A 27,796-nucleotide genomic window follows, 5' to 3' on the forward strand; every position below is an offset into this window, starting at 1 on the left:
GGACCTCTGAATGCAGCCTTACAGGGGGTTATCAATGACAGGGGGGTGATCAATGACAGGGGGGTGATCAGGGAGTCTATATGGGGTGATCAGGGGTGATCAAGGGTGAATAAGGGGTTAATAAGTGACAGGGGGGGGTGTAGTGTAGTGGTGCTTGGTGCAACATATTACTGAGCTACCTGTGTCCTCTGGTGGTCGATCCAAACAAAGGGGACCACCAGAGGACCAGGTAGCAGGTATATTAGAGGCTGTTATCAAAACAGCGTCTAATATACTTGTTAGGGGTTAAAAAAAACACATCTCCAGCCTGCCAGCGAACGATCGCCGCTGGCAGGCTGGAGATCAACTCTCTTACCTTCCGTTCCTGTGAGCGCGCGCGCCTGTGTGCGCGCGCTCACAGGAAATCTCGCGTCTCGCGAGATGACGCGTAGATGCGTGATTGTGCGCAGCGCTGCCACCTCCGGAACGCGAATCTGCGTTAGGCGGTCCGGAGGTGGTTAAACGGGGTCTGTTGTTGGTATGGGGTTTGGCTGTTTAGGTGGGTGCACAATATGCTGGCATACCCACTTCTCCAACCCCAGCGCTCTCCTGCCCTATAGATGGGAGCCCTTCTTCCTCCATCTGCTTTTCCTCCTTTACCACATCATCTAATATTGATGATAATATGTCATCAGGAATATCTAGCTCCTCCTCCCTCTACATCTTGCTAACTTTTCAAGGAAGTAAAGCCAGCAAAAGATGAGGATGGTCATCATTAAGCCCTTGCCCCCCAAAGGGGTGCAGACTGGATGGTATTGGTTGGCACGCTTGGCACTGGAATAACAAAGGCTTCCATCTTATAGGTATTGAATTCTTCTATTAATCGTTTTCAGCAATACCATCTCTAGCGCATGAACGCCTGCCACGTCTCTCCCTATGCTCAGCTCAGCTATGACATCACATGGGATGGCTGTCTGCCAATTGGCTGGCTGCATGGCATTCTGGTGATCTTGTGTTCCCAGGCTTGTCTCCTCTACGCTTAGTTTTGCTATGTAACACGTGCAGCTGCCATTTTAGGAAAACCTTATTTGCTAGCATAAAGCGCAAGGAAATTCAGATTCATTGCAAATCAAAGTTTTCCTAAACTTCGCTCCGTAGTAGTATTTAGGCAAACGTAACTTATGATTTGTACTGTGAGGCCATATTATTAGAATTATTACTTATAGTTCTCATTACATGCATTGTTATATGGTCATATCATGAGTGCTGAGTTTGCATGTATGTAATATTTTGAGATTGTCTATATTTTCACTTTAAATTTTCAAGCCACGCGTTAATCATGTTATCTTGTTGTACTGATAGTCTAAGTCAATGCTTATATTTTCTTGCCTGAATCCAGATTTCTAAGAATTTCATATTTTCTAATCCACTTTACTTAAACAAAGAGAAATGGAAACTCTGCAGAATATAAAAAGGCCTTTTAGTTCCCATATTGTTTCCCTCTAGATCTGTATTGACTCGTAAGATATCAAGTACACAATAGCATCCTAAGCTTGTGTTCCTTTACATTTTTATTTAATTGATTTTAGCAGAGAAAAAGGAAGACAAACCTTTACCAGACAAATGAGAAGGACACAGTTTAACCTTTCTTAATTCTCTATTGACTTCTATCTTAGCTTCTTGTCACATCACAACCCTCCCCCTCCCAAAACGGTGCTAGTTTTGGGGGTGGAACATCATTTAGAGGCTTTTTAATTAAAAATCAGTACAGGTAATGAAATGTTTTCAAAGTTTCTCAACATTTTTTTAGATTACACACAAAAATTACAAAAGTGGGAGACATTAACCATACGACACTTACATAGAGTCAGTTACGCCAGATACATGTCCCAATGTTGTTGATATGTACAATGTTCAGGGAGAAAGTGTAGGAGGTCATCTAATACAAAGACTGCTTTGAGAATCAACATCTTCTACATGTTAATTTGAGATCCTAATAAAATATTATCTGTAATTTTAACTTATGGTTGTTACATTGGTTTTCATTCCATGACCCTTCCTGTTCTATTTCTTCTCATCTGCATTGTTATTTTGAACAAGGTGGATCTTCAGGACCATTTATCTTACAACAAGTAGATCTGTCTCTCCAAGGTTGGCCACTGCTTTATGTCCTTCTGGAATGAGAAATTCATTATTGACATAGATTATTTGTGTGCTGTATGTCATGGTCTTGATGGCTATGGATTCCTTTGTGCTGCATTTTTTGCTGTTCATTTGGTTGCCAAACGCTAAATAACACAACTTTCCAAAGCCATCATTGCAAATTTCCTACCATTTTGCTGCTGTTTGTTTAACTCCACACAGATAGGGAATTTAGATTGTAAACTCCAGTGTGGAAAACACTTGATGATAATGTCTGTAAAGCCCTGTGGAATATGTCAGTGCTATACAAGTCAGTAAAATACATAAATATATAAATAAATGATCAAACTACCAAATCAGACATAGATCTTTTAACACACTGCTCTGTGCTCTCCCTCTATCTCCTCTCAGTGTTAATGATAGCAGCAGGGATATGGAGGATGTTGTACAAGGCAGGTCAGAGAGTGTAGAAGAAGGAAAGCATCCAGGTTTTTAGAAAGGGCAACTCCCACAGGCTATATATAGGGAGAAAACCACAAGGGGAGGGTGCATCATGAAGAATGTGCATCAGTGAACAGGTAAAGGAGAGAATGTAGAGCTGACTGCAGGGTAGGGGGAATCACACACTCCTCAGCATAAGTGTCTGTCAGCACAAGGAAAAATTCTTAATGGGCTGTATGAGGGTAAAGCAATTTAGGAATCAAGCCATGCTGATACGAGTGAAGAGCTAGTAAAGGCAGGAGAATTCTGGACAGAACTTACATCCAGCATGTATTAATATCATCCACATAAGAAAAGTTCAAAACTAGAAGCAGCTTGTAAATTGCATATAAGTGGGTCTGAAAATGAATGAAGACATTGAGATTTTAGCCTGAAACTTAGTGCAACTATGACTACAAAATGTAACTCACAATTAAAGTATAACTTTTAATGAATACTGTTAGTATCTGAATACTTGGCAAAAGGGGTCAATACTGAATTACGTCATAGCAAAATATAGTGATGTCATTTACTTACAATTGGCAGAGAGTAATCAAGGTCCATGATGACTGTTTGTTCTAATGCTATTAATTGATAATTCTGATATTAGGTTGCAAGTAGCTGGTATACCGATGCTTGATTAGAAATTCTTGATCATCTTCAATAGTTGAAGAGAACATGTTACCAGGAAATTAAGTGCTGGGCAGGCAGCATGTTATAGAGCAGGAAGAGCTGAGCAGATTAATATATAGTTTTGTCAGAAAAGATTCAGCAAAAACTTGCAATGTATTAATTTAAACTTCTGCTCTTTTTATGGCACAGCGTCATGTGATTAACAACCTCCCCTGTGTGCTTAGTCATGTAGAGATACCTGTCAATCACTGAGTGGCACCGCCCACATGACTCTGATGCATAAAAAGACACAAGAATTAAATGAATAAATACCAGTTTAACGGAATCTTTTCCCATAAAGCTATATATCAATCTGCTCAGCTCTTTCTGGTCTATGACATATTGCCTGCAGATTGCACTACATTTTATGGTGACAGGTTCCATTTAAGCTCTATTATCCTGGTGTTTTCTGCAGGAGACAAGTTTAAGAATTTATTATCAATTGCTGCTACCTTGACACTGAACTCATCTGTAGGTATGAGCGAACCCGTGGAAGTTTGGGTTCGCTGGGTTCGGCCAAACTTCAGGTCAAAGTTCGGGTTCGGAACCCGGACCCCATTGAAGTCAATGTGGACTTGATTGGATTTTATTATTTTTCGTTATAACATGGTTATAATGGAAAATAATAGCATTCTTAAGACAGAATGCTAAATAATATGGCCATTGAGGGGTTAAAAATAAAAAATAAAAACACATGGTGAGCGCTGTGATGTCATAGCACGTCCTTTTGCAGGTCCTGCAGAAAGAAGTGGATATCGGCTGCGCGATCAAGTGGATGAGGTGAGTTTTTTTTTTAAATTATTTTTAACCCCTCAATGGCCATTTTATTTAGCATTCGGACTTAAGAATGCTATTATTTTCCTTTATAACCATATTATAATGGAAAATAATAAAATCACCCGAACACCGAACCCAAGCCCGAACTTCAATGAAAAAGTCCGGGTTCGGGTGCTGGTTCCCAAACTAGCAAAGTTCGGTACGAACTTTGCAGTTCGGGTTTGCTCAACCCTACTCACCTGCCTAGCTATGGGTTTTTCACCCTCAATGGCGGCTTTCTCTTAACAGCCCACTCAAAGACCCTTTTGATACTTTTTTATATTCATATGCATTTCCCAGTTATTTCACAGGGTTCATCAGGGGACATGGCTTTATTAGATCTCAAATTAATAGATCTCATGGTGCAAATATGCACCATGTATGTGGTGTATCAACAATATCGGTGAGAAGGATCTGCAAAACGACCCAATTAGTGTAAGAGCAAGACAGTAAGCCTTGGTGGCCCTAAGTGATGACAAGTCAGTAAAGGAGATGAAAGGTATGGAGGGACTTTTAAAGGTGAGCATGTGTGAAGCAAGAGGCACATACCTTTGGATCAGAAGGTCAACATCACATGCGCAGGTTTTTAATATCAACATTCCCTGCTTCATAAAGATCTATTAATACAATGTTCCCTGATGAATCCTTGGAATAAGGAAGAAACACATTGGTATATAAAAGTGTAAAAAAAAGGGCCTTTAAGAGGACTGTTAGAGGAAAGCGACTGCTAAAGTGAGTACATTTTCAGAGTGACCACCCCACAGTTAGACAGGGGGAATGCACTGTAAATGTAGAGGCAGCAATTGATAATAAAGGTCTCAACCTGTCACTTACAGCAAACACCAATATGGCAGGGCTTAACTTTGGAAGACGATCATTGACACAAATTATCCTTTGCTAATTAATCATTGGGATATTACTGACAACCCAATATCAAGATATTAACTAACAGCATAAAAACAAATAACTGTCACGGGTTGATTACTCTCTGCCAACCTTAAGTAAATGGCATGACTGTATCCAGACATAATGTAAACTGGCCTTGAACATTTTTAATCATATATTTCTGTGAATACAAAGTATGGTACTCAGGCTTTAATACTAGTCATTAAATATTATATTTTAATGGGTTTTATACTTTAATTTAATGTGAATTTTGTATTTCAAGTTAACCACTGCCATATCAGTTAAAAATCATTTTCTCATATTCTTTTCTATATTTGTAAATGTACTCGAGATCTGGGGATGTGCAGACACATGCTACACTACAAAAATATTACAGGAGCTGTCACTCAAGCTTATATCCTTAGGGCTGTCTCCTGGATTAGGATTGCCTAAAGGATGATGCAGGAAATTCGAATTTATATTACTTTTTACAAAAATCCTTGAATGCTAGCAAAAAATGCTTACATATAGTAAAAAAAAGCATTCTGATTTTTTTAGCTATTGCTATAAATCAGTTATTTATGTACATAAACAGGCATATATGCAAATCCACAAACTGGTTAGCACTGCTATTCAAGAGGTCTTAAAATTTAGAGTCTGGTATGCAAACTAACAAATATGAAAATATTCCCATTCAAAATAACACAACAGCTCAATGTATAATGATGACGTTCGCAAAAAAAATTGCACCCATGGGAATTTGCTGTATAATGTATTGTAGGAAAAATGAAGTGCGCTGAAATGCAGCAGCCTAGTAAAATGTAAAATATCAAACGCCCTTTGCTCTGCTTAGGATAAATGGTTCCACACACAATTATAGCATAATAACACAATTATGTGAATATTTTGTTTACTGATTAAAACAGATTAATCTTGGAGTATGTGATGAATGGATTTTGATAAGGAAGTCTCTTAATTATTTGTCTTGAACAATATATTATGTAAATTGGATAACTTTGCATAAAATATAGCCATCAAGTATTTGCAAATATTAAAAAATGCTTAAACTGTTGTAGCAAAATAATGTACTATATCATATCTCAATCTCCAGTGGCTGTGTTTAATTATCCCTTTATCATCAATCACAATAAGAAATTTCTTCCTCAGCCAATCACAAGCAGTTCCCTAAGGAGGACATGTCTGCACAGTTTTTTCCCCCACCAGATTGGAATAAAAAATGAACATAACCCCCTCAGGACCCAGCTAATTTTTGTTTTTTCATTTTCATTTTTTCCACCCCACTTTCCAAGGTCACTTTTCTGTCACGATCCAGCTGGTGTGAACCCACTGTGTCATGTGACCAACCACCTCTAAGGGAGTTGTCTAAGTGAACCCCTCGTTCTTCACAGTACCCCTGATAGTAGGGATAGACTTTCCCAAGGGGAGCACCAGGTCACTACCTCTTGAGGAGGATTGTGTCACGGACACTCCGTGACAGGGGCAGGGAGATCAGAGAGACTGGCAACACGTCGGTTAATCTGAATGGTTCCTTGTGGATCTGTTGTGTCTGTGTTGTTTTGGTAATGACCACACCTCTGGCAGGTGTTGATGGTATGGTCATTTAACTTCCCCTATTTATTACTGCTTACCCCTTCTAGAGGTGCGGTTTATAGCTTCAGTTTATGGACTCTGGGCTTGCTGGTTGTTGGATGTCGGTTGAGCTCCTGGCGCTGCCTTTGCTCCTCCTGAAGTTAAGTGTCGTCTTTTCCTATTTGTATTTTGTTTATTGTATTTCCTTGTCTGTTGTATCCAGGTCTGAGGTAGACTCCTGTTCATCCTTCTGGTGGAGGAATAGGTTGTCTCAAGTCCTGCAACTATACCAGAGCCCTACAGGGTGTGTTAGGGCTCTAGGTTCCTGTGTATGAACTTTCCTACCATCAGGGTCATTTCATACTTATATTATAAAAAACAAAATGGCTGCACAACGTTATATATACAAACAATAGAGCTAAGAAATGGGGGTCATTCTAGATAAAAGTGGTACAATACCGATTATAAATGAGTAATGGAAGCACTTAACGCACATACGTGTCGCTGTTGCTTCATGGATATGCACCTGTGATTCTGAAGGTTCTAGTATAAATTTTCTTGCAGTTTCATACTTATAGTGAGTTAGGACTTGAATTAGGGTTGTTCTAGGAGGTGACCTTCTCCCTTACCAGACCTCCTTCCTATCCCCTTCCTTTCTGTGCTCTGTGTGGAGTGTTCCCCCACACGCCATCCATGACATTATAAACCGCCGAATAGCCATCATTTTTGTTTGTCTGTATCAGTTCAGCCATGGATGCTATCGCTGCATTGGCCGGACAGCTGCAAGGGCTGTCTCTGGAGGGAGCTGACCTCCGCACGACCATCTCACAGATTCAGAGACCACAGGCGAGTGATCCTAGTGGTGGTTACCAGGCCTGTCCTGAACCTAAAGTTGCCCTCCCCAGATAGATTCTCGGGGGAAGTGATAATTTCATTTGATTCAGGGAAGCATGCGAATTGTACTTTAAGCTACGTCTACACTCTTCTGGGGATGAGAGTCAGAGGGTGGGTGTGATTATTTCGTTCCTTAAAGTGGACGCTAAGTCTTGGGCTTTTTCTCTGCTCACCGGATCACAGTCCCTCAGATTGGTGGATGAATTTTTCAGAGCTTTGGGTCTCATCTATGAGGACAGGGATTGGACCTCCCTGGCCGAGACCAAGTTACGCGGCCTGCGTCAGGGAGAGCGTTCTGTGGAGATCTATTGCTCTGAGTTTAGGAGGTGGGCTACGGATACTGAGTGGAAAGATCCGACTCTCCGTAGTCAGTTTTGTCAGGGATTATCTGAGAGGCTGAAGGACCCTTTGGCCTTTCATGAGAATCTTCATGAGAGACTTTGGAAGCCGCTATGTCTCTTGCTGTACATATTGATAGACGCCTGAGAGAGAGAGAGATCGAAGGGTCTCAGGACGTTCTATTACATAACGTATCGTCTTCTTCTGACTCTTTGGGTGAAGCAACTCCTGGGTTTGGGGCTGGAGACAAACCCATGCAGTTAGGGGGAGATACCCCTGGATCCACTGGTAATAGGAAGGGAGTGTGTTTTTTCTGAAGAAAAAGGGGACATTTTATCAATGTATTTCTGGATATGCAATGGCAAAAGGAGAGAAAAAAGACATCTAATTCTCATTTGACTCTTGGAGGAGTGAGAGGAGAGTCAGAAAATGTGCATTTGTTTTGTAGTACCTGATTTCTTCTGACTGCCGAGGTGGCACTAGAGACCAAGACTGTGGGGATTAAGGTGTTGATCGACAGTGGGGCAGGGATGAACCTGATTGATGCTCAGTTTGTCCGTATGCACGGGTTGTCACCAAGTGTATTAGAAAAAAACATTCCCGTATTCGCTATTGATTCTGCACCTCTTGCTCAGAAGTATTTGTCTCAAATGGTGCATGACATCAGATTAAGAGTGGGGGACTTTCATCAAAAATTTATCTCGTGTTTTGTATTGGAAGTGGTTCAGGGTTTACCGTGGCTTAGCAAGCACAATCCAACTATCGATTGGCAAGCTGGGAAGATTCTGAATTGGGGTGATTATTGCATTGACAATTGTTTTAATCCATCTTTTTCTGTTGTAACTATCAAGAATTTACCCTCTTTTATATCTGAGTTTGCCGACGTGTTCTCGGAGAGTGGATGCCAGGATTTACCTCCACATCGGGAAAATGATTGTCCTATCAATCTTATTCCCGGTGCTAAATTACCTAAATCTAGGTTGTATAACCTTTCTGAACCTGAAAGTCAGGCCATGAGAGAATATATTACCGAGAGTTAGGCCAGAGGACATATAAGACCTTCCAAGTCTCCAGTAGCAGCAGGGTTCTTTTTTGTTAAAAAAAAAAAGACTGAGGTCTTCGGCCATGTCTGGATTTCCGTGAACTTAATCAGATTACTGTCCATGATCCTTACCCTCTTCCTTTGATTCCCGATTTGCTTAACCAAATTCTTGGCGCCAAGGTGTTCTCCAAGTTGGACCTAAGGGGGGCATATAATCTGGTTAGAATCAAGGAAGGGGATGAATGGAAGACGGCTTTTAATACTCCTGAGGGGCACTTTGAGAACCTGGTCATGCCTTTTGGGTTGACCAATGCTCCTGCGGTGTTCCAACACTTTGCGAATTAAATTTTTCATCACCTAATGGGGAGGTTTGTAGTCGTGTATTTAGATGACATTCTAATTTATTCTCCAGATGTGGAAACACATTAGGATCATGTGAGACAGGTGTTACAGATCCGAAGAGATAATAAATTGTATGCAAAATTGGAGAAGTGTGTTTTTGCTGTACAGGAGGTGCAGTTCTAGGGCTATTTGTTGTCATTTTTGGGTTTTCGAATGGATCCAGGGAAAGTCCATGCTGTATTTGACTGGGATCGACCCAAAAATCTGACGGTTCTTATGCGGTTTTTAGGGTTCACCAACTATTACCGAAAATGTATTCAGAATTATTCAACAATAGTGAAACCCTTAACTGACATGGCTAAGAATGGGACGGATGTATCAGTGTGGTCTGATTTGGCGTTGCGAGCCTTTTCTGTGATTAAGGAATGCTTCGCTTCTGCTCCTATATTAGTGCAGCCGGATGTATCACAACCTTTCATTGTGGAGGTGGATGCATCCGAGGTGAGGTAGGAGCAATTTTATCGCCAGGCCCGTCACCTGTTAAATGGCGACCATGTGCATTTTTCTCTAAAAAACTCTCTCCCGCTGAGAGAAATTATGATGTGGGTAACAGAGAGTTACTGGCCATTAAGTTGGCTTTTGAGGAGTGGCGTCATTGGTTGGAAGGGGTGATTCATCCGATCACGGTGTTCACTGATCACAAAAATCTGGCTTACCTGGAGTCGGCCAAACGACTAAACCCGAGACAAGCCAGATGGTCATTGTTTTTCACCAGATTGAATTTCACTGTCACCTATCGTCCTGGGGTTAAGAACGTCAAGACGGATGCTTTGTCGCGTAGTTTTCCTGGAGGTGGTGATTTTGAAAATCTGAGTCCCAAACTGTCTAAAGGGGTGGTGATATCCGCTCTTTACCCTGACCTTTAGGTGAAGGGGTTAGAGGCTCAGGTAGACGCACCGGATTTGTGTCACTCTGGGAAACTATTTGTGCCACCGGAATTGCGTCACAAGGTGTTTGAGGAACATCATTGTACGGTTCTTATGGGACACCCTGGGAGCAGATCCACCGCTGACCTCATATCGCGTAGATTTCGGTGGCCGGAGTGGCGCAAGTGTGTTAAGGACTATGTGTCAGCCTGTACCACCTGTGCAAGCGCTAAGGTGCAACATACTCGGCCTTCCGGATCTTTACATCCGTTGCGTGTCCTGTCCAGACCATGGACTCATGTACCCATGGATTTTATCACTGATCTACCTAACTCTTCAGGAAAGACAGTTATTCTGGTGGTAATTGATCGCTTTAGTAAAATGGTGCACTTTATTGCTTTACCGGGCCTACCTAATGCTAAAACACTTGCACAAGTATTTGTTGACAACATTGTGAAACTCCATGGCATTCCGTTTGACGTGGTCTCAGATCGTGCGACTCAGTTTGTTTCCAGATTATGGAAAGCATTCTGTACTCGACTGGGGATACAACTGTCCTTTTCTTCGGCTTTTCATCCTCAGTCGAACGGAGACTTACTTGAGATGTTTTGTATCTCAGAACCAGGAGAAGTGGTCTTCCTTTTTGTCTTTGGCAGAGTTTGTGTCACGGTGGGGAGTGGAGAAAACCCCCCACCGTACAATGTCAAGTATAGTGGGGAAGCAGCTAGGCCAGGAAGCCGGAATCATGGAGCAGGTCACCTCCTAAAGCGTCCCTAATCCTCATACCAGGATACCTTTGGCCCTGAGTCGCCCTGATAATCCCTCACATAGAACAGGGGAGAGACGACCTGTTCTTCCCAGACACGGATGAACAGGAGTCTCAAATGGCCTAGCAGCAGGGAAAGGAAAAGACCATATGCAGCAACAGAGTCGGCAGGTAAGAACACCAGAAACACACTTACCTGCCGCAGCCACCACGACTGGAACCCGTGCATAAGTACAGGTGCCCACACACCAAATAGGACACTGTAAAGACAACACACACAGGTATCCAGCACTCCTGATACTGCCTGAACCCCATGCCGCAAGGAGCATGGCAGCCCCAGGCAGCACTGCATACAGATTTATGGTTCACCCCTCTGGGAAACCAGCCCCCTCACGGAGGTACAACACACACAGGGAAAACGTCTTGCACACATGCAGGGACAAACACCAACAACAGCCCAGACATGTAACAACAAACAAGACGTACAACAAATGCTGAACATAAACCCACACCAAACATACAAGTGAGGTTGGGTACATAGAGGATAAGGGAGACAAAGGAATGACATCGCAGATGACATCGATGTCCTACAAGGTGGCCCTCAAGGACTGGGCAGATAGAGCACCCTGGACTAGAGCAGAGCTCCAGCAACAATGACAGCTGAAGTACAACTAACTCCAGCCAGGAACCCACAGGAGATAAAACCCAAGTGACCACACCCAGTCAGGGAGTTAACCCTTCCAGCACCAGACAGAGGAAGGCTACAACTTAAAGGACAAGTGCACACACCAGCAAACACGCAACACGTTGCCACCGGCAACAGCATGCGTGGCAACCATGTCACGGTGCACACAGCCAAAGCCGAGACACTGCCACCACATGCCTAAACAGCAACACGTTGCCACCGGCAACCGCAAGCAAGGCACAAGTGTCACGGCGCACACAGCAAAGGCCGTGACAGTTTGCCATAAACAATCGTAGTCAGGAGTCCACTGGTGGGTCGCCATTTTTTGGGGCATATGGGTTTCACCCGCAGTTTGCCACATTTTCTGGTTCTGATACTTCTGGTATCATTGAGGAAGAACGTTTTTCGTCATCATTATCATCGATATGGCAAAAAATTCTAAATAATTTGAAGAATATGGGCAACACGTATAAACTTGTGGCTGACAGCAAATGTATGAATGGTCCGGACCTAAGAGTGGGTGATTCTGTGTGGCTGTCCACAAAAAACATTAAGTTGAAGGTACCTTCTTGGAAGTTGGGTCCAAGATTTATTGGTCCATATAAGATCACTGCCATCATTAATCCTGTAGCTTTTCTTCTTTAACTTTCTCAGGCACTGAAAATTCATAATGTGTTTCACAAATCTTTGTTGAAGAGATATTTTGAACCTTTGCAGCCGTCTTCCTTGCCACCCGCTCCTGTCATGGTGGATGGTAGTTTGGAATTTCAGATCGCCAAGATAATCGATTTTCGAGTTCTACGTGGGTCTCTTCAGTATCTTGTCCACTGGAAGGGTTTATGGACCTGAAGAGAGGATGTGGGTACCGGCTTCCAATGTGAATGCCAGTCGCTTGGTGAAAGCCTTTCACAAGTTTCACCCGGATAAGGTCGGTCCAGGGTGCCCAGAAGTCCCCGATAGAAGGAGGGGTACTGTCACGGACACTCCGATGACAGGGGCCAGGAGATCAGAGAGACTGGCAATACGTTGGATAATCTGAATGGTTCCATGTGGATCTGTTGTGTCTGTGTTGCTTTGGTAATGACCACACCTCTGGCAGGTGTTGATGGTTTGGTCATTTAACTTCCCCTATTTATTACCGCTTACCCCTTCTAGGGGTGCGGTTTATAGCTTCAGTTTATGGACTCTGGGCTTGCTGGTTGTTGGATCTCGGTTGAGCTCCTGGCTCTGCCTTTGCTCCTCGTGAAGTTAGTTAAGTGTTGTCTTTTCCTATTTGTATTTTGTTTGTTGTACACTGCTCAAAAAAATAAAGGGAACACTTAAACAACACAATGTAACTCCAAGTCAATCACACTTCTGTGAAATCAAACTGTCCACTTAGGAAGCAACACTGAGTGACAATCAATTTCACATGCTGTTGTGCAAATGGGATAGACAACAGGTGGAAATTTTTTGGCAATTAGCAAGACACCCCCAATAAAGGAGTGGTTCTGCAGGTGGTGACCACAGACCACTTCTCAGTTCCTATGCTTCCTGGCTGATGTTTTGGTCACTTTTGAATGCTGCCGGTGCTTTCACTCTAGTGGTAGCATGAGACGGAGTCTACAACCCATACAAGTGGCTCAGGTAGTGCAGCTTATCCAGGATGGCACATCAATGCGAGCTGTGGCAAGAAGGTTTGCTGTGTCTGTCAGCGTAGTGTCCAGAGCATGGAGGCGCTACCAGGAGACAGGCCAGTACATCAGGAGACGTGGAGGAGGCCGTAGGAGGGCAACAACCCAGCAGCAGGACCGCTACCTCCGCCTTTGTGAAAGGAAGAACAGGAGGAGCACTGCCAGAGTCCTGAAAAATGACCTCCAGCAGGCCACAAATGTGCATGTGTCTGCTCAAACGGTCAGAAACAGACTCCATGAGGGTGATATGAGGGCCCGACGTCCACAGGTGGGGGTTGGGCTTACAGCCCAACACCGTGCAGGACATTTGGCATTTGCCAGAGAACACCAAGATTCGCCACTGGCGCCCTGTGCTCTTCACAGATGAAAGCAGGTTCACACTGAGTACATGTGACAGATGTGACAGAGTCTTGAGACGCCGTGGAGAACGTTCTGCTGCCTGCAACATCCTCCAGCATGACCGGTTTGGCATTGGGTCAGTAATGGTGTGGGGTGGCATTTCTTTGGAGGGCCGCACAGCCCTCCATGTGCTCGCCAGAGGTAGCCTGACTGCCATTAGGTATCGAGATGAGATCCTCAGACCCCTTGTGAGACCATATGCTGGTGCGGTTGGTCCTGGGTTCCTCCAAATGCAGGGCTGGCCAACCTGTGGCTCTCCAGCTGTGGTAAAACTACAATTCCCACCATGCCCTGCTGTAGGCTAATAGTTGTAGGCTGTCTGGGCATGCTGGGAGTTGTAGTTTTGCAACAGCTGGAGAGCCACAGGTTGGCCAGCCCTGTCCTAATGCAAGACAATGCTAGACCTCATGTGGCTGGAATGTGTCAGCAGTTCCTGCAAGACGAGGCATTGATGCTATGGACTGGCCCGCCCGTTCCCCAGAACTGAATCCAATTGAGCACATCTGGGACATCATGTCTCGCTCTTTCCACCAACGTCACGTTGCACCACAGACTGTCCAGGAGTTGGCAGATGCTTTAGTGCAGGTCTGGGAGGAGATCCCTCAGGAGACCGTTCGCCACCTCATCAGGGGCATGCACAGGCGTTGTAGGGAGGTCATACAGGCACGTGGAGGCCACACACACTACTGAGCCTCATTTTGACTTGTTTTAAGGACATTACATCAAAGTTGGATCAGCCTGTAGTGTGTTTTTCCACTTTAATTTTGAGTGTGACTCCAAACCCAGACCTCCATGGGTTGAAAAATTTGATTTCCATTTTTTTATTTTTGTGTGATTTTGTTGTCAGCACATTCAACTATGTAAAGAACAAAGTATTTCAGAAGAATATTTAATTAATTCAGATCTAGGATGTGTTATTTTTGTGTTCCCTTTATTTTTTTGAGCAGTGTATTTCCCTGTCTGTTGTATCCAGGTCTGAGGGAGACTCCTGTTCATCCATCTGGTGGAGGAAAGGGTTGTCTTAAGTCCTGTCACTATACCAGGGCCCTACGATCAAGGTCAGTTCATACTTATAGTGAGTCAAGACTTGGATTAGGGTTATTCTAGGAGGTGACCTTCTCCCCTACCCTAGTTTCCAGGCCTCGTTCCTATCCCCATCCTTCCTGTGCTCGGTGTGGAGTGTTCCCCCACACTCCATCCGTGACAGATTGGCACACAAAGCAGTTGGTCCAGGTAGACCAGGAGGTACCAGAGCAAGGTGCCAGAGGTATGGATGTGTTCAACATGCAGAGTCATAACCAGGAGCCACAGTGCAGGACTGAAGATGAGGCAGAGGCATAGTCATACAAGCAATGGGTCAGAGCAGGCGGCACTGAAACAGGTCAGAGAATTCGGGTCAGCAACAAGGACCTTTGATGCTCAGGCACCTGGGAAAGGGGCTGGAGGACTTACAGTCAGGTCCATAAATATTGAGACATCGACACAATTCAATTTTTTTTGGCTCTATACACCACCACAAGGGATTTGAAATGAAACGAACAAGATGTGCTTTAACTGCAGACTGTCAGCTTTAATCTGAGGGCATTTACATCCAAATCAGGTGAACGGTGTAGGAATTACAACAGTTTGCATATGTGCCTCCCACTTGTTAAGGGACCAACAGTAATGGGACAACTGGCTTCTCAGCGGTTCCATAGCCAGGTGTATGTTATTCCCTCATTATCCCAATTACAATGAGCAGATAAAAGGTCCAGAGTTCATTTCAAGTGTGCTATTTGCATTTGGAATCTGTTGCTGTCAACTCTCGAGATGAGATCCAAAGAGCTGTCACTATCAGTGAAGCAAGCCATCAATAGGCTGAAAAAACACAACAAACCCATCAGAGAGATAGCCAAAACATTAGGCGTGGCCAAAACAACTGTTTGGAACATTCTTAAAAAGAAGGAACGCAACACCAAAAGACCCGGAAGACCACGGAAAACAACTGGTGGATGACAGAAAAATTCTTTCCCTGGTGAAGAAAACACCCTTCACAACAGTTGGCCAGATCAAGAACACTCTCCAGGAGGTAGGTGGATATGTGTCAAAGTCAGCAATCAAGAGAAGACATCACCAGAGTGAATACAGAGGGTTCAACACAAGATGTAAACCATTGGTGAGCCTCAAAAACAGGAAGGTCAGATTAGAGTTTGCCAAACAACATCTAAAAAAGTCTTCACAGTTCTGGAACAACATCCTATAGACCAGTGTTTCCCAACCAGCGTGCCTCCAGCTGTTGCAAAACTACAACTCCCAGCATGCCCGGACAGACTTTGGCTGTGCGGGCATGCTGGGAGGTGTAGCTTTGCAACAGCTGGAGGCACGCTGGTTGGGAAACACTGCTATAGACAGATGAGACCAAGATCAATTTGTACCAGAGTCATGGGAAGAGACGAGTATGGAGAAGGAAAGGAACTGCTCATGATCCTAAGCATACCATCTCATCAGTGAAGCATGGTGGTGGTAGTGTCATGGCGTGGGCATGTATGGCTGCCAATGGAACTGGTCCTCTTGTATTTATTGATGATGTGACTGCTGACCAGGGGCGTAGCTAGAAATGACTGGGCCCCATAGCAAAAAAAAATTATGGGCCCCCCCTCCCGGATCTCCCACCCCCGCATACATATCAGACCTCCCACCCCAACATCCCCACACCACACTATTAAAGGGATTCTGTCATCAGATTTAACCCCTCTAACCTAAATATATGCTCATGTCCAGACTAATAAGAAGAATCCTAAGCTGGCCTTATTAAACCTCACTGTGGCTCTATTTGCCCAAAAAACTGTTTTTTATAACCTGTCAATCACTTACTTAAGGTGCCCAAGGTGAGGTCGGTTAATACAGGGTGCCCGGCCGCACCCCTTGCTGTCCGTTGCCCAGCGCCGCCTTCCCTGTCTTCAGTGCCGCCTTCTACAGCTCAGCGCCGCCTCCGCAATCCTCCCCGTCCCAGACGGCAAGGGGTGTGGTCGGGCACCCTGTATTAACGGACCTCCCCTTGGGCACCTTAAGTAAGTGATTGACAGGTTATAAAAACCATTTTTTTCGGCAAATAGAGCCACAGTGAGGTTTAATAAGGCCAGCTTAGGATTCTTCTTATTAGTCTGGACATGAGCATATGTTTACGTTAGAGGGGTTAAATCTGACAGAATCCCTTTAAATAATGCAGCTGCGCCTCCCAGGCTTGAGCAGGTATATGTGTGAATATGGATTAGGGAAAATGCTGAGATCTGGCTGTACATCACTTTGAGGTACAGCCGGATCTCAGCATCTTCCCTATTCACACATATACCTGCTCAAGCCTGGCAGGCGCAGCTGCATTATTTAATAGTGTGGTGTGCGCCCCCCCCCCAACATAATAAACATTGGTGGTGCAGTGCCCCCCCCAACACCCCAGTATAATAAACATTGGTGGCGCAGTGCGCCCCCCCAACATAATAAACATTGGTGGCGCAGTGAGCCCCCCCTCCCTAGTATAATAAACATATAAACATTGGTGGTGCAGTGCCCCCCCCCAACACGCCAGTATAATAAACATTGGTGGTGCGGTGCGTCCCCCACAACATAATAAACGTTGGTGGCGCAGTGCCCCCCCCTCCCTAGTATAATAAACATATAAACATTGGTGATGCAGTGCGCCCCCCCAACACCCCAGTATAATAAAAATTGGTGGCACAGTGCACCCCTCCAACATAATAAACATTGGTGGCGCAGTGCGCCCCCCCTCCCTAGTATAATAAACATATAAACATTGGTGGTGCAGTGCGCCCCCCCCCCAACACCCCAGTATAATAAACATTGGTGGCGCAGTGCGCCCCCCCTCCCTAGCATAATAAACATATAAACATTGGTGGTGCAGTGCGCCCCCCCCCCCAACACCCCAGTATAATAAACATTAGTGGCGCAGTGCGCCCCCCCCCCCCCCCTAGTATAATAAACATATAAACATTGGTGGGCAGTACCAATGAGGGTTAAAAAAATAAATAAAAATTAACTCACCACCTCCAATTGATCGCGTAGCAGCCGGTCTCCTGTACTTTCTTCAGGACCTGTCAAAGGACCTGTGGTGATGTCACTGAGCTCATCACATGATACATCACATGATCCATCACCATGGTAATGGACCATGTGATGGAGGCTGGAGCTCAGTGACGTCACCACAGGTCCTGAAGAAAGAACAGGAGACCGGCAGCAGCTACGCGATCAATTGGAGGAGGTGAGTTAATTTTTTTTTTTTTTTTTTTAACCCCTTATTGGCACTGCCCACCAATGTTTATATGTTTATTATACTGGGGGGGCGCACTCAATGTTTATTATACTGTGGGGGGCCGCACTCAATGTTTATTATACTGGCTGGGGGGGGCCGCACTCAATGTTTATTATACTGGGGGGGCCGCACGCCGCACTCAATGTTTATTATACTGGGGGGCCGCACTCAATGTTTATTATACTTGGGGGGGGGCCGCACTCAATGTTAATGAAGATAACTGACCTGTTAATACAAATGCAGGAGGCGGGTGCCGGAATCAAATAGCCGGCACCCGACCTCTATGACAGGGAGCGGCACCTGAGGGGTTAACTGCCGCTGATCGCAGCTCCCTGTCATAGAGGTCGGGTGCCGGCTATTTGATTCCGGCACCCGCCTCCTGTATTTGTATTAACAGGTCAGTTATCTTCATTGGTGGCGCAGTGGCCACAGCCCCTCCCCCGGCCCTGTCCCTCTTCTTATTGGCCACGGCGGCAGCAGCACAGGGGGGAGGGAAAGACCATCTGGAGCCCTGCCCCTATCACAGCGCCACGCCTGGCCCACTCACCACATTTTTTTTATTTATTTTTTTTATCCTCAGTCGCGGCGGGCCCCCAGTGGCGTAGGGCCCCATAGCCATTGCTATGGCTGCTATGGCGATCCCTACGCCACTGCTGCTGACAAAAGCAGCAGGATGAATTCTGAGGTGTTTTCGGGCAATATAATCTGCTCATATTCAGCCAAATGCTTCAGAACTCATTGGACGGCGCTTCACAGTGCAGATGGACAATGACCCAAAGCATACTGCAAAAGCAACCAAAGAGTTTTTTTAAGGGAAAGAAGTGGAATGTTATGCAATGGCCAATTCAATTACCTGACCTGAATCCGATTGAGCATGCATTTCACTTGCTGAAGACAAAACTGAAGGGAAAATGCCCCAAGAACAAGCAGGAACTTAAAGAGGACCTTTCACCAGAATAAAACCTCTAAACTGACTATACAGACGTGTAGAGCGACGCCCAGGGATCCCCCTGCACTTACTGTTATCCCCGGGCGCCGCTCCGTTTGCCCGGTATAGCCTCCGGTATCTTCATAGTTAGGCTCCACCCAGGGGAACCTGCCGCCGTCTCCTTCTCCTATGCTGTAGCGCTGGCCAATCGCAGCGCTCAGCTCATAGCCTGGCTATGAGCTGAGCGCTGCGATTGGCCAGCGCTACAGCATAGGAGAAAGAGACGCCGGCAGGTTCCCCTGGGTGGAGCCTAACTATGAAGATACCGGAGGCTATACCGGGCGAACGGAGCGGCGCCCGGGGATAACAGTAAGTGCAGGGGGATCCCTGGGCGTCGCTCTACACGTCTGTATAGTCAGTTTAGAGGTTTTATTCTGGTGAAAGGTCCTCTTTAAGACAGTTGCAGTAGAGGCCTGGCAGAGCATCACTAAGGATGAAACCCAGCGTCTGGTGATGTCTATGCGTTCCAGACTTCAGGCTGTAATTGACTGCAAAGGATTTGCAACCAAGTATTAAAAAGTTAAAGTTTGATATATGAATATTATTCTGTCCCATTACTTTTGGTCCCTTAACAAGTGGGAGGCACATATGCAAACTGTTGTAATTCCTACACCGTTCACCTGATTTGAATGTAAATACCCTCAAATTAAAGCTGACAGTCTGCAGTTAAATCACATCTTGTTCATTTCAGTTCAAATCCATTGTGGTGGTGTATAGAGCCAAAAATTTTAGAATTGTGTCAATGTCCCAATATTTATGGACCTGACTGTATATAGGTGCAGGATGACTGGGATTGAACAGGAAGTGGGGGCTGGAAGGAAACCATGGAGTGGATTCCAGGAAGGATGATGCCTGCTAAGACAGAGCTCAGGACCGCGGCGGTGAATGGGAAGACACAAGCAACAGGTCACCGCAGCTACCTGCCCCATAATGTAGCCAGACAATGAGGGAGGCATCCAGGACTGACAGTGCTCGCCCAAACACGGAGCCTTGGAACGCGGCGGTGAGTAGAGGAACATTTTCAGTCAGCAATCGCCATTACACTGGATGAGTTTTTTTTTTTATTGCAGGACAAGTTGTGTGTTTTAATGGCACCATTTAATTTACCATATCATGTATTGAAAAATGGTGAAGAAATTACTGTGAGGTAAAAATTTTAAAAAGCTGGAATACTGCCATTTTTGGAGATTTGTTCATTGTGACACTGAATTCTGGTGTAATTTCTGCAAAATTTGGCACATTTTTAGCACATCTAATTTTAGACATGTTTTTAAAGCAAGTAAGCCAAAAAGAATTCTCCACTGGGGCTCACTCACAGAAGGGGCATGGATTATTGATAAAAAAGTATAGCTTTGCAGAAATGGGGCATGGCCTAAGAAATTCAGTTACAAAGAAAGCAAGCATAGGAGGTATAAAGTTAGAAAAAAAAGTGTCTAGCCGTGCACCAAATTTATCAACCAGACTGAGCCACTGTGATAAATCTGTCAGGATATGACCATCACACACAAACAGGGATAGTGCAGCCAGACTCGGACTGGCACACAGGGGTACAGGGAAATCCCCCAATGGGCCCCTGAGCAAAGTGGGCCCCTAGTCTCCCACCCCCTGCACAAGGGGCACATAACACAGTAGACCTACTGTAGTTCATACATATATTCAATGTAAAGCACCTCAACCAGCCTATGTTCATATAAAAAAACTTGTTAGATTATGTATTATATTTTAATGTATCCGTATGGTGGGCCCCCAAAATAAATTTTACTGGTGGGCCCTAAGTACCCCAGTCCAACACTGAGTGCAGCCCTAAAACTTCCTGGACTCACTGTCCCTACCTACTTGCACGGTCATCCTAGGCAATAACCCGTAAACAGCGAACAACAAACAGACAAACACAACGAGGATAGTACAGTAGTATGGAAAAGAGGCAAATACCAGTCAGATGATGAGGTCCAAAAAATGCCAGAGGCAAACGAGAAAAACGACACACCAGAAAGTCAAAAACCAGGAGATCAAATACAATACCAAATCGCCAGAAGCCAAAAACATAGTCACAATACTAATTCAAGCCAGAAGAGTCTTCAATATAGCAAGGGAACAGCAGGGGGAGCCAGAGGATAAGAAATTCACTGGCACGTGCCCGTGTACGCGCTGACCTTTTATTCTGAAGAGGGAACAGCTCACGGTGGCCTCATGATTGACACGGGGCTCTGATGGGTGGCTTAGCCGCAGCAGCGGCCAGAGAAACCCTAACAGTGCTCCCCCTTCAGGAGGTGCTACTGGTTGGTAATAAAATAATTATAGCATACTGTGTCTGCTGCATCACAAACCATCAAGATATTGTTACGGAATATCCGCGTTAAGGAAACAGCATAGCTTGTGTGCTACAGACCTCTGGGACGTTTTGCAAACAGGACACAGACAGATAACAAACCAGGGACCAACAGAATACTTTATTACATGTGTAATAAGTACCGTATTTTCCGGCGTATAAGACGACTGGGCGTATAAGACGACCCCCAACTTTTCCATTTAAAATATAGGGTTTGGGCTATACTCGCCGTATAAGACTACCCCTGAATGCCCAGCCCTCCCTGTCTTCAAGACGATCTTCTCCAGTCCAGGGAACTGACTGGGATCTGTGGATGGCACTGTTATGGGGAGGGGGATCAGTGGATGACACTGCTATGGGGAGGGGGATCAGTGGATGACACTGCTATGGGGAGGGGGATCAGTGGATGACACTGCTATGGGGGGATCTATGGATGACACTATATAGCATCTTATGCTATATGTGTCATCCACAGATCCACCCCATGACAGTGTCATCCACAGATCCCCCTCCCATAACAGTGCCATCCACAGATCCCCCTCCAAATAGTGCCATCCACAGATCCCCCCCTAAACAGTGCCATCCACAGATCCCCCCTAAACAGTGTCATCCACAGATCCCCCCATGACAGTGCCATCCACAGATCCCCCTCCCCATAACAGTGTCGTCCACAGATCCCCCCCATGACAGTGCCATCCACAGATCCCCCTCCCCATAACAGTGTCATCCACAGATCCCCCCATGACAGTGCCATCCACAGATCCCCCTCCCCATAACAGTGCCATCCACAGACCCCCCTCCAAATAGTGCCATCCACAGATCCCCCCTAAACACTGCCATCCACAGATCCCCCCCCCCATGACAGTGCCATCCACAGATCCTCCTCCCCGACGCTCAGAGGAGTATACATTTATTAACTGTAATCTGTAACTTTAACTTTAAATGAGCGCTCAGTGGATGACACTGCTATGGGGAGGGGGATCAGTGGATGACACTGCTATGGGGAGGGGGATCAGTGGATGACACTGCTATGGGGGGATCTATGGATGACACTATATAGCATCTTATGCTATATGTGTCATCCACAGATCCACCCCATGACAGTGTCATCCACAGATCCCCCTCCCATAACAGTGCCATCCACAGATCCCCCTCCAAATAGTGCCATCCACAGATCCCCCCCTAAACAGTGCCATCCACAGATCCCCCCTAAACAGTGTCATCCACAGATCCCCCCATGACAGTGCCATCCACAGATCCCCCTCCCCATAACAGTGTCGTCCACAGATCCCCCCCATGACAGTGCCATCCACAGATCCCCCTCCCCATAACAGTGTCATCCACAGATCCCCCCATGACAGTGCCATCCACAGATCCCCCTCCCCATAACAGTGCCATCCACAGACCCCCCTCCAAATAGTGCCATCCACAGATCCCCCCTAAACACTGCCATCCACAGATCCCCCCCCCATGACAGTGCCATCCACAGATCCTCCTCCCCGACGCTCAGAGGAGTATACATTTATTAACTGTAATCTGTAACTTTAACTTTAAATGAGCGCTCATGTCTTTACTAGGGTACCTTACTCTCAGCTCTGGTAATAGGCAGTGCGGGCGGCGCTCACTCACTGACGTCACGCGCCTGCGCCACCTAGTGGGAGGAGCAGGCACGTGACGTCAGTGAGTGAGCGCCGCCCGCACTGCCTGTTAGCGGAGCTGAGAGTAAGGTACCCTAGTAAAGACATGAGCACTCATTTAAAGTTAAAGTTACAGATTACAGTTAATAAATGTATACTCTTCTGAGCGGCGGGGCCCTGTATATTCTAACCCCCAGGCAAGCGTCCCCGTCACCATGGGAATGCCTGGGGGTTAGAATATACCATCGGATCTGAGTATACCCGGCGTATAAGACGACCCCCGACTTTTGAAAATAATTTTTCGTGTTAGAAAGTCGTCTTATACGCCGGAAAATACGGTAAACATGACAGTAACATATGTAGGTTAGGCAATAGTGGTAGCACTACCACAGAACCAAGTACACCGGAAGACCAGAGGAAAAACCCATATGGCAGAGAGCCAGTGAGCCCCGTTCTTCACAGAGCCCCTGGTGGTGGGGATGATATGGGCCGAGGGATCACTGGTTGCACCTCCAGGAAGGTCCCGGTACACTTGGCCCCTACCTGCAGAGAACCACACTTGTGAAACCACCAGCGGAACCAGACAACAGAACTGGAACCCAAGCAAACACAGGACATGGATAAGACAACAAACGAGAACCAGCACAGAAGCAGATGCCTGGACCCCAAGTGGAATGGAAGCATGGCGATCTCAGGCAGAGCTGCACACAGACAAGAGAGCAGCAGGAAATGCTAGCAGAATGCTTGGGTGTATAGGGAGAGGAATTACCAATAAAAAGAGGGAGGTGCTCATGCCGCTCTACAGAGCACTAGTGAGACCTCATTTGGAGTATTGTGCTCAGTACTGGAGACCATATCTCCAGAAGGATATTGATACTTTGGAGAGAGTTCAGAGAAGAGCTACTAAACTGGTACATGGATTGCAGGATAAAACTTACCAGGAAAGGTTAAAGGACCTTAACATGTATAGCTTGGAAGAAAGGCGAGACAGAGGGGATATGATAGAAACTTTTAAATACATAAAGGGAATCAACAAGGTAAAAGAGGAGAGAATATTTAAAAGAAGAAAAACTGCTACAAGAGGACATAGTTTTAAATTAGAGGGGCAAAGGTTTAAAAGTAATATCAGGAAGTATTACTTTACTGAGAGAGTAGTGGATGCATGGAATAGCCTTCCTGCAGAAGTGGTAGCTGCAAATACAGTGGAGGAGTTTAAGCATGCATGGGATAGGCATAAGGCCATCCTTCATATAAGATAGGGCCAGGGGCTATTCATAGTATTCAGTATATTGGGCAGACTGGATGGGCCAAATGGTTCTTATCTGCCGACACATTCTATGTTTCTATGTTTCTAAGAGATCCTCCCTCCAGAAAACCCAGGGACTCTCTCACAAAGGCCTTATGCACACGAACGTATTTTGTTTCCGTGTCCGTTCCGTTTTTTTTTGCGGATAGGATGCGGACCCATTCATTTCAATGGTTCCACAAAAATGCAGACAGCAAACCATGTGCTATCCGCATCCGTATGTCCGTTCCGTAGCCCCGCAAAAAAAATATAACATGTCCTATTCTTGTCTGTTTTAGGCATTGTTACAATGGATCTGCAAAAAAATAATAATAATGTCATCCGTTTTTTTGAGGATCCCCAATTTGCGGACCACAAAACACATACGGTCGTCTGCATGTAGCCGAAGGCAGGACAAACACAGGAAAAGAAGCAGTAAGGCACTGCAGGCAAGACATGGAACATAAAGGATCAGAAGCAGTAAGGCACTGCAGGCAAGACATGGAACATAAAGGATCAGAAGCAGTAAGGCACTGCAGGCAAGACATGGAACAGACAGGATCAGAAGCAGTTTAGCACTACCAGGCTATCAGACGCAGTTAGAGCACTGCTAGGCTAGACATGGAACAGAGTGGATCCAGACAGAGGACAGGTACAGAAGAACAGGCAAGGCATGGCCAAGGATAACAACATCAACATCATCATCATCACAGGACAGGTATAGAAGAACAGACAAGGCAACAACAATGCATTACCAGGCGACACCACAAACAAGGGCAGATGGCAAAACCCCCTGGGTCAGCAGCAAGGGTCTACACCCAGTAAGGCACAAGACAGACTGACCCCAATCCCCACAGCCCACATAGATATAGCTACGATAAAGAGGGCACCGATAAGCCACACCCAGGAACAGAGCAGGGAATGTTAACCCATAAGAACCAAACAGGGATGGGAGCCTGCATGAACAGAGAAGTGAACACACAGACTGCAGTACTGGACGTTACCACTGGCAACCAGCATACACGGAGACACCTGCAGCCAGTACGCAAAATCACAAACAAACTGTGACACAAACAGAATTGCATCCATAGTAGGGTTGCCACCCATACGGGAATGACCCAGACAGTCCGGGTTTGTAATCCTGTGCCCGGGTACAAGCCTTTCTCAGACCCGGGCACAGGATTCCATTTCAAACTGCAGACCAGTTGCCAGCTAGCCTCACATGACAGCTGGTGTTGAGCGACGGCGGGCGGTGAGCGTGAGCGAGCGGCTGGGGTGTCAGCTTAGCAGCGAATGATTAGCTGAGCCTGTCACTGCCGGCTCTGCGATCAGCTGTGAGCCTGTGAGTGATGCTAGGCCTCCCTCTCCTTCTCTCTGCTAGTGAGAGGAAGTGACATAAGAGAGAGAGAGGGAGCGTGGGAGAAATCATTCTCCGGCAGCTGCCTTCTTCCTTTTCTGGGAGTCAGTCGACCTCTGCAACCAACGCCGTGACTGCCGTCCGTCTCCACACACCTGGACCTCTGATCTGAACTTCTAAAAAAGGTATTTAAAACATTTGAAGACAATGTTTAATAAAAAATATTAATTGCAAAGGGGAGGGGGGGGGGCAGGCACGGCACTTGTTAGTATTGCACATAAAATATGCCCCCATAAAAAAATGGCACAGGTAACCATTGACATGTTTTGTGGGGGCATCTTTTATGTGCAAAAACACATATCGTCCAATACAGACATCCAAATTTCATGTTAGTGCAAAATCCATTTTATTGATAGTTGTCGTGTAGGGTCCCCTTCATCAGGCCCAGAAATGCGCTTGTCGTTTAAATGACAACTATCAATAAAATGGATTTGCACTATAGATGTATCGAACTACCGATACTGATACTAATATCGCTGCCGATACAGAGTATTTGGGCGAGTACTTGTACTCGCCCAAATGCTACGATACCTTCCCCGATATTGGAACTTCCGGTCGGAGGGAGATGTCCCTCTGACTGGCAGCGCCAAGGGAGCATACAGCCGACTCCCTTTCCAATCAGGAAGCCGGGAGGTGGGTTATCATCCGCCTCCTGGCTTCCTGATTGGCTAGGAAGACTGCTTCACTTGTTGCTAGGCAGCATGGCTTCCTAACTAATCAGCAAGCTGGGCAATATGTCATGACTCGTGTATGTCATGACTCGTGTCCCGGCCTCCTGATTGGTCAGGAAGGTACGCTGCCTACAAAAACGTCTTCCTAGCCAATCACGAAGTGGATTGAAATCATGACTCGCCGCCCCTCTTCTTCATTGGTCAGGAAGCTAGGTTGCCTCTGAAGCCAGTGTTCTTTCACTTGAACGCCGTCTTCATGAAAGCAGGAAGCCAGGCGATGGGTCATAATCCGCCTCCCGCCTTCCTGATAGTTATGGTACAAAAGCACCAGTATCAGTATCAAGTACCCGGAAAAAATACGGATACTCGTATTCTATACCAAAAAAATGGAATCGGCTATGATGCACCCGATATATCGTCTGCCGAAACATATCGGCCAATAATGGGACTTTTGGCTTAATGCCGAAAGCTGAAGGAGAACTATGGGATTAAGGCTTTTCTGCATAGTTCTCCTTAGGGTAACGGAAGGACACAAACTAGTGTCTTCCCGTCACCCTAGGCTCAGCATACCGTGAGCTACAGCCCACGGTATACTGAGACGCCACAGTGCATAGTGTATACTTTACGAAAAAATTGCTGCAAGGTGCTAAAGTGTTCGGGTTTGGCTTGAAGAAAAGGTGGCAACCCTAATCCATAGTCAGACCCTGTTCACACACAATTCCGCAGTGTAACGGTCACATACACACACACACAGGGGGGAGGATAGTGACCACTGCGCTCCACCCTCACCCCTGGCCCTGCCTACTTGCCTCACGAGTCCTGATGACAGGGGACAACTGGACGGCAGTCCCTAACTTAGGATACATGCGGGAAGGACAGACAAGACAAATAACGGATAGTGAACGGACCGGGTCAAAACCAAGAGGACAACGCAGTACAGAGGGATAAGCAAAGAATGGTCAGGAGAAGCCGGGGTCATAAATACCAGGAGAGTCGAGAAGTACCAAAGGAGTCCGCAAAGAATAGTCAGGTGGAAGCCGAGGTCAAAATACCAGGAGGGATGCGCAGTACAGGAGGAGCAGGCAAAGGATCGTCAGGGAACAGGATCAGGTAAGTATACAGGTATCCAACAAACGCCAGGAACCTAAATTAACAGGCAACCTCTGGCCAGCAGGCTGCCTGTATTTATAGTGGGGAGTGAGGGTCATGTGACATGGTCAGCGTCACATGACCAACAGACCGACCAGTCGAGCACCGAGTGATCAGCTTGGCGCTCAAGGCAGACCTATGAGCAGGGAGCCTCCCAGCTAGCAAAGCCGCCCTGTGAACGAGGTCAAACACAGATCCTCACTCCCAAAGCTAAGCAGCAGGTCTGCGGCTGATGGGAGACCGAGTGTGCCTTCGGCACCCCGTTACACGCAGTCAGCACGTATCACACAACCAGCATACATGGGAACACCCACAGCCAGTACACAAAGCGCATGCAGCCAGCCTGCATGGCACCGGTGACAGAAACCACAGAGATACAGACAC

Source organism: Bufo bufo, chromosome 5 (genome assembly GCF_905171765.1).
Source record: "Bufo bufo chromosome 5, aBufBuf1.1, whole genome shotgun sequence".
In the NCBI taxonomy this organism is placed as follows: Eukaryota; Metazoa; Chordata; class Amphibia; order Anura; family Bufonidae; genus Bufo; species Bufo bufo.